General features: G+C 43.2%; 1 pseudogene; it reads left to right on the forward strand.

Annotated features, from left to right (window-relative positions):
* Positions 1 to 5,762: 5,762 nt before the first annotated feature.
* LOC114510010 lies at positions 5,763 to 6,394 on the forward strand (annotated as a pseudogene).
* The last annotated feature ends 1,013 nt before the right edge of the window (positions 6,395 to 7,407 follow it).

Genomic DNA, 7,407 nt, shown 5'->3' on the forward strand with positions numbered 1-7,407 from the left:
TTTGTCCATTAGATTTCATTTCATTCAGATTGTCCAATTTGTTGGCATATGGTTTTTCGTAATATTTTCTTTCATCTCTTTTTCTTCAGTTTATGATTTTCTAGTAGATTTCCCAATAACTATCACTGGCTGTGGACATCTAATAAACTCAGCATTCACTAGATTTCTCAAATCTTTGTTTTACAAACTGTAATCAGGTGTCATATTCATATAAATTCCTTTTCGCCCTAAAAGGCAGAATTTGTTTTTTTTTTGTTCATGGAAATTTTACCCTGTTGATTTCCACCGGTTGTTATTTTGGGAGCAGCCACCTTAGGACATTTGAGACGTGCAGTCACAGTTCGGAAAGGGTTCGAGGCCTGCCTGGCTTGTGTTCACCCCCTGCCCCTGAGTGAGCTTCCACCAGGTACATCTGTAGCTCCCCCTGCGGCAGACTCTTCTGAGCCCCAGATGTTGCCCTTAGAAAAAAGTACGACTTTTATGCATGATCTATATAAGACTTCTCAAAATATTTCCTGACTACACTCTTATTCTCTCTCTCTCTCTGTACAACAGCACACTGTGTTGAAGGAGGTCGTTGAGAGGGCATGACCCTTGGCTGACCCGTGAGCCAGACTGGGCCAATCAGCAGCTCCTCACCTCCTCCCGCCCTGTCCTTGGAAGGTGCCTTTTGCCCACTCTTCCCATGTGAGGAACTGTTTCAGGATGGAGTCTTGAGAGAGTCGAGTGTTACTGAGATCATCACTGAACTCCATTAAGGCCTCTTTACACGCTTTTAGGATTACGGCAGGTGAGTGAGGATCCCTACTTACCTTGCAACTGCTCAAGACAAGCTTTGTCTGCAAGTTCCCTTACTCATTCCAAACAGCCACCCACCCACCTGGAGTGCTGAGTGACTTTCTTCAGTCTTTCCTTGCCCTCTGTGTACAGAGTCAGTTATGTTTTATTTTTTATGTGTGCTTTTTATCCTCACCCGGGGACTTTCTGTTTTCATTGCTTTTGGAGAGGAAAGGAGAGAAGAAGCGAGAGTGAGAGAGAGCGGCGTCGAATGGTTGCCTCCCTTCCGTTCCTGGACTGCGGGCTGCATGCCCCTGGACCGGGACTGCCCCTGGACCAGGGCTGAACCTGCAGCCCAGGTGTGTGCCCCTGCCCCCCAGGAAAAAACCTGCATCCTCTCCCTTATGGGATGTCGCTCCAGCCACCTGAGCCTCACCGGCCAGGGTTACAGGGTCAGTTTTAGGTGTCACCCCAGGGAGCTCCTGAGTTTGCAAACCAGCATTTTCCTTTACACATTTTCTATCCAAACACGACTGTGGAAGAAATTGATGTCTATCCAGCAAGTTTCTGAATTTTAAAAATTTGTCCTAATAGTTTGTCCATAGAATAATCTGGATTGTCTGTGTTCACAATGTCATTGCCTTTGATCATACCAGTTGTTATTTTTCCTTTCCAGTGTTACGCATTTTATTTCTTATTGAGTTGTCTGCCCTCCGGTTCAGTGTGGAGCAGAGGCGGTGGCTGGGCACCCTTGGCTTTCTACCGACTTGAAAGGAAACACTTCTGACTTCTCGTCATTAAATATTCTGTTTGCTGTGGGTTTTTGTTTGAAGACACTAGTTATCAGATTAAGGCAGTGTCTTTCTTTTTTCCAGTTTGCTTTATTTTTAATGTCTGGCTGAATATTGAATTTTATGAGGTCCTTTTTCTGCATTAACTGATGATCGTAATCCCCTTCCTTCCTTTAATTATTGATATGATGAAATGCAGCGATAGGTTTCTATAGTCAAACTCTTGTTTCATTTCTTATTGCCGAGTGGTGTTTCAGCTCAACATGTATTGCAATTAGTTCATCGCCCGACTTGTTGAGTGGGGGACATCTGGGTTGTTTGCAGTGTTTGGCTCTTAAAAGTGAGCTGTTATGAATATTTATGTGCAAATCTGTGTGCAGACATACGTTTTCACTTTTTCATGAGTGAACACCTAGGGATAGAAGGGCTATCATATGAGAGGTAGATGTTTAATTAAAAAAAAATAACTACCAAGCTGTTTTCTAAAGTGGATGTACTGTTTCCCATTCCTATCCATGATCTATGAGAGTTTTTTTTTAGCTGTTTCACGTACTTTTACTCGGTATGAATATCTTCGAAACTTTAGCCATTCTAATCTCTGTGTTGTGATAGCATATGGTTCCAATTCACATTTTCCTGATGACTAATGCTATCCACCTTTTCACATGCTTCTCAGCTATTTATACAGCATCTTTATGAACTGCATTTCAAAGTTTTGGCCTATTTTTAAGATTGGGTTGTTTTCTTATTGAGTTGTAGTGTTCTTTATGTGTATTCTGGCTATAAGTCCTTTATCTAATATGCTTTTGGCAGATTTTCCCTGAGTCTTTGACTTGCTTTTTCATTTCTAAAAATGCTGTCTTTTGAAAAGCAAAATTGTTTAATTTTGAAATCCGACTTATCATTTCCTTCTTTTAGGACTTGCGCATTACGTGTTCTATCTAAAAACTTACCTACCTCCAGGTTGTAAAGATGCTTTTATTTTCTTCTAGAAGCTTTATAGGTAACTTTAACTTTTATTTGTATGTCTATGGCCCATTTTGAATTAATATTTTTATATGGTATGAGGTAAAGTGTTGATGTTATTGAATTTTGTTTGCCAATTAAGAAAATGTTTTTATATCTATGCTTAGTGAGTTGGCTGTATTTTTTCTGCATTGTAGTTTTTGTATCTGTTTTTGAGATGAGGTTGTTCCTGTCTCACAGAATGAAAGGGAGGGTTTTCTGTCTTTTCCTGTTCTCTGCAGTAGTTTGTATGAGACCTTCACAGCCAGAACGGTGATTGGTTCCTCATAGCAGCTCAATACCATGTTAACACTTACTAAAATTATTTTGTGATTTCTGTATGTGGAGAAAGAGAACCAAAACATTTTTATAAGCAAGGGGTACTGTGGAATTGTTTACTTATCTGGTAATTTTAGAAGATAATCATAGATGATAATCATGCAGGGACTATTTGGTGGCTCAGATACAATTGTTTAAAATATCGTACCTGAATGTTTTCACATTTTCTGATGCACTGATGAATATTTGACTTTTTAAAAAATGAGAGCCTTTTGCCTTCTTGATTTTCCATTTTCTTTCTCAAAATCGACTACTTTCTAAGCATTTATATGAATAGTCTAACTTGGTATAACTTAATGATATAACTTGACCTTTGCATGCTGGTATGTTGAACTTAACTCCACCTTGGTTTTTGGATAGCAGTTGAGTTTTTTCCTTGAATAGATGTACAGTTATGGGTTCTCCCAGCCTCCTACTGATTGTAGTGGTCCAGACTAGACAAGTTCTAGAATATTAATGCTGATAAAATGTTTTCACATTCATGTAAATTACCATGTGCTAAAGGGACTAAAGAAAATCAACTTGCCCCTAAAGGGAAAAAGGCAGAAATTTCAAAGGCATTTAAACAACAATAGTAAAATAAAATTAATTAACTTCCCTTTAAACAAATTCTTTTAAGTTTTCATGGCAATTTTGCTTGTGAAAAAGTTCTTAGCCTACCTTCTCTATGGAAGACACGAACTCTCTGGAAACCCCAGTGACAGGAAGAAAAGAGGATAACTCCAAGTACAAAGGAGAGACTCTATTCACACTGGGCAGAGCAGAAATAATTTTAGTTGTATGGTTGTTTGCCAAAAGGCCCTTTGAAGTGACCTGGAACTAAAGTGTTGATCCATAGTGGAATTTCCCTGTAGAATAATAAAACGTAGGTTGGTTATGAGGCGACGGTCTGTAGTCTGTTTCCAGACCCATTGTCAGTTCTCAAATGTTTGCGGAATGAACATGGGGTAGATGACCAAATGCAGACCTGGAGGAGGATGTGGCTGAGACCTTGTGGTGGGCCCACCACCACGTGGACCACGAGCCCTGAAGAATGGCTGGCAGCCCACTGAGGCTTCCTTAAGGGCTGCAAAGTGGCTTCAAAATTTGGCTAAAGCCCACAAATTGCAGTGTGGGGAATATACACAGTGCTCCAAACAGGGTCTAACCCTCAGCAGCCAGGCACCAGTTAGATGTTCCCACTGCAGGAAACCCCTCATAGGGACCCTCCTAGGGATACCACGAGGTAAGATTCTTACAAAGTTGAAGGATGATTATTAAAAATAAAGGATGCTCTTTGAATCATGTCAATGTCCTGCAGAGATCACTTAAAAAATGATTGCCAGGTGTTTTTCAATCACTTTTAAAGGGGCCTGTGGCCCTAGAGTAAAGCTTCAACGTTTGACATGCACAGAGAAGGAAAACATAGACCCATAGATACCGGAGAAAATTTGACTCTTCCTACTATAAATTGATATGGAAAGCTGTGACTTGGGAATCATGTGATAGATAATGATCTCTTGGAACCCTAAATTATCCCCTGGTAATAACGTAGTATGATGCAATTGATCAAATAGCAGAAGATTTGGGCTCTGATCCTCATTTTTGCTCTTTAACGACTTGTCTATCTTTAGGCAAGAAACGTAGCCTGACTAGGCTTTATCATCAGAAAGCTGGGAATAAAAATACCGGTCCCGCTTATTTTGCAAGGATGTTTCAAGGATGAAATGAAATAAGTGAATAGGAAAACATTTTTAAAAACGACTGTTCTACCACCATAAAGTTTCACTACTTGCTGAGTTTACGATGTCCTCAAACTTTAGGGTGTGGATAAGAATCTTTTATGGTGAAGAATGCAGTCTCAAAAACGTCTATTTCTAGCAATACTTAGGCCACAGAGTTGGAAAAACCCTTCCATTACACAGCGCCTAGGAATGCTGCAGGAAGGAGAGCTGGCATTATTACAAATGCATAACTGAGCTTTTGAGCAGGAAAGGACAGTTCCTGGGGCCAGAACCCGGAAGGGGCAGTGGTGACTTGGAGACGTAATTAGGTGCTAAAGCCACAGCTGCCTCCAGGGACAATAATTGGGTGTCATGTATTTTGGGCTAGAGGGGAACAGAAGGTGAGGTCTGATGCTCACCCAAGGTGCAGAGCGAGAATTGAAATTTCCCGTCTACCCATCTCTCCTAAAGGGATCTTTCCTCGTTAAAAAGGCAGAGCAAAAAATGAAGATAAGATCTGTCATCAGCAAAGGGAAGTGCCAACGGCTCTAACCCTCTTGGTCCGAGTCCCAGGAGGGCCGAGGGTGGGCTTTCTCTGGTGGGTTATATCAGAGGCTTGCCCGTTCATGACCTCACAGCACTGGGGTGGTCTGCCAGGACCCAAGCCCTGAAAGCTGCTCTGAGTTCATGGTCGGTGGAACTGAGGCATGGAGGGTGGATACCAGCAAATTCTCCCTTTCAGGGATGCCCCCTTTGCCCAGGTATCTCTGGACTCTAGACATAAAACCCAGCCTAACATGTATTCCAGTTCCTAAGCCCATTTGTAACAAGACCCAGTAGAATTATAGATATCCAAGGACTTCAGGTATTGGATCTAATATACAGAATATACATTTAAAATGTTTGGACAGTGCGGATTCCTGGGTCCCAATGAATTGATAGCTGGAGCGGGCCCAGGAATCTGCATTTTAAGGCAGCATGCCAAAGGAGTGAGATGCAGGTGGCCCTCAGAGGACCCACTGGGAAATGCAGCTTTGTCAATCCTCCAACATTGATTCCGTTGGCCACTTGAAAGACCAAAGGGATCCACTCTTGGTTCCACCTCCACGTTAGTGGGTTAGAAGGATAACCTTCAGTGGCAGCAGCCATGAGAATGGTCAGACTTCAGAAGAGGCTTTCCTCCAGTATCGTCCCCTGGCCAAGAAGGTCTGGCTGGACCCCGATGACCAATGAAGTCACCAATGCCGACTCCCGTCAGCAGGTTCAGAAGATGATCATCCAGAAGCCTGTGGCTGCCCATTCCTGGGCTCGATGCTGGAGCCACACCTTGCCTGCAGGAAGGGCAGGCCTATGGGCATAGGTAAGTGAAAGGGTATGCCAGTGCTTGAAGGCCTGAGAAAATGACCTGGAGGAGGAGGAGGAGGAGGAGGAGAATGCTTTGCTGGCGACTCAGAAGATACCGTGAATCTAAGAAGACTGACAGGTGCGTGAACCTGGAAGTGAAGGGAAACGTGTTCAAAAGCAAGCGGATTCTCATGGAACACGGGTTGAAGGTGGACAAGGCGCCCAAGAAGCTTCTGGCTGACCCGGCTGAGGCCCGCAGGCCTAAGACCAAGGAAGCTCACAAACGCTGTGAAGAGCAGCTCCAGGCCAAGAAGGAGGAAATCCTCCATACTCTGTCGGAGAAGGAAGAGACCAAGAAATAAAGCTCCACCTCTCTTATGTGTACAGAGTGGTTTTGGCAGATATATGGATCAATCATTGAGTAAAGTAGCCTCATGCACCTAAAAAAAATAAATAAAAAAAAATAGAAGGATATCCTTTAATGAGCAATGTCCTTTTCTCTTCTGGGACGATTCAGGCTTTTTGAGCCTTCCACTGGCCTAGATACGAGCTGACAACCACGAAGAGTGCTACTGAACTCACACGGAGAGCCAGCGGAGGTGACGGTCGCTCCCCCCTCTGCTCCACCGGCGCCCCTTGCGCCCTGCTGCCGAGTCCGCCGGGCTGGCGATGCCCCCTCATTGTGTTACGACTTGTGGAGGTTAAAACGCTGCACAACGGGCCACTGAGGCAGATGGCGACTTGCCTTCCTGTTGATGTTCTCTCCCTATCGGGAGCTTGTCCTTGCTGCAGGCGCGGTTTGCCCTTCGAGGAGGGTTGGGGAAGGAGCGGAGGTAGGCTTAGGGGAAGGTCTTCGGAGAACAGCCACCAGGAAAATTTTCGTCCTGGCTGTCCAGTTTTCTGATTCTTTGTCGCCTTTTTATCTATTGAAGGCACCATGAGAGGGGTTTGCTTTTGAAAGCCCTGTGCTCGGAAACGTTGTTTTTCCTATCTTTGAGCTGTTCAGCCATCTGTCCCAATTTCTTCCTGGTTTCCTGTTATTTTCAGTCTGCCTTTTATTAAGATTAACATGCAGCGCAACCGCATATTCTATTAAGCTTGTCTCCTCACTACTTTATCTCATTAACTGCTTGATCACTGTGAATAAAAATAATCTTCCATTAAGTCACAACTTCAAACGTCTGTGAGACTTTAGATCAAGCAAACCTTCAACAGCTTAAACAAAAATCTCTTTAAATCCAAGAGGTTCACTTCAAAGGAAAACCTATGGGTGTTCTCAACCCAACTGACAGGTAAATAGTCATTTGTAACTAAAGATATGCAAGTGAGAAAGCAGGACTTACTCGGGAGTCTGTAGCTTCTTCTAACTTTTTCTCTGGTTAAGGCAACTTAGAGATGGCGCCGGGATGGAATGGACTTGGGTAACACAACATCCTACACATGGAAAT

The sequence above is a fragment of the Phyllostomus discolor genome, chromosome 13 (assembly GCF_004126475.2).
Source record: "Phyllostomus discolor isolate MPI-MPIP mPhyDis1 chromosome 13, mPhyDis1.pri.v3, whole genome shotgun sequence".
Lineage (NCBI taxonomy): Eukaryota > Metazoa > Chordata > Mammalia > Chiroptera > Phyllostomidae > Phyllostomus > Phyllostomus discolor.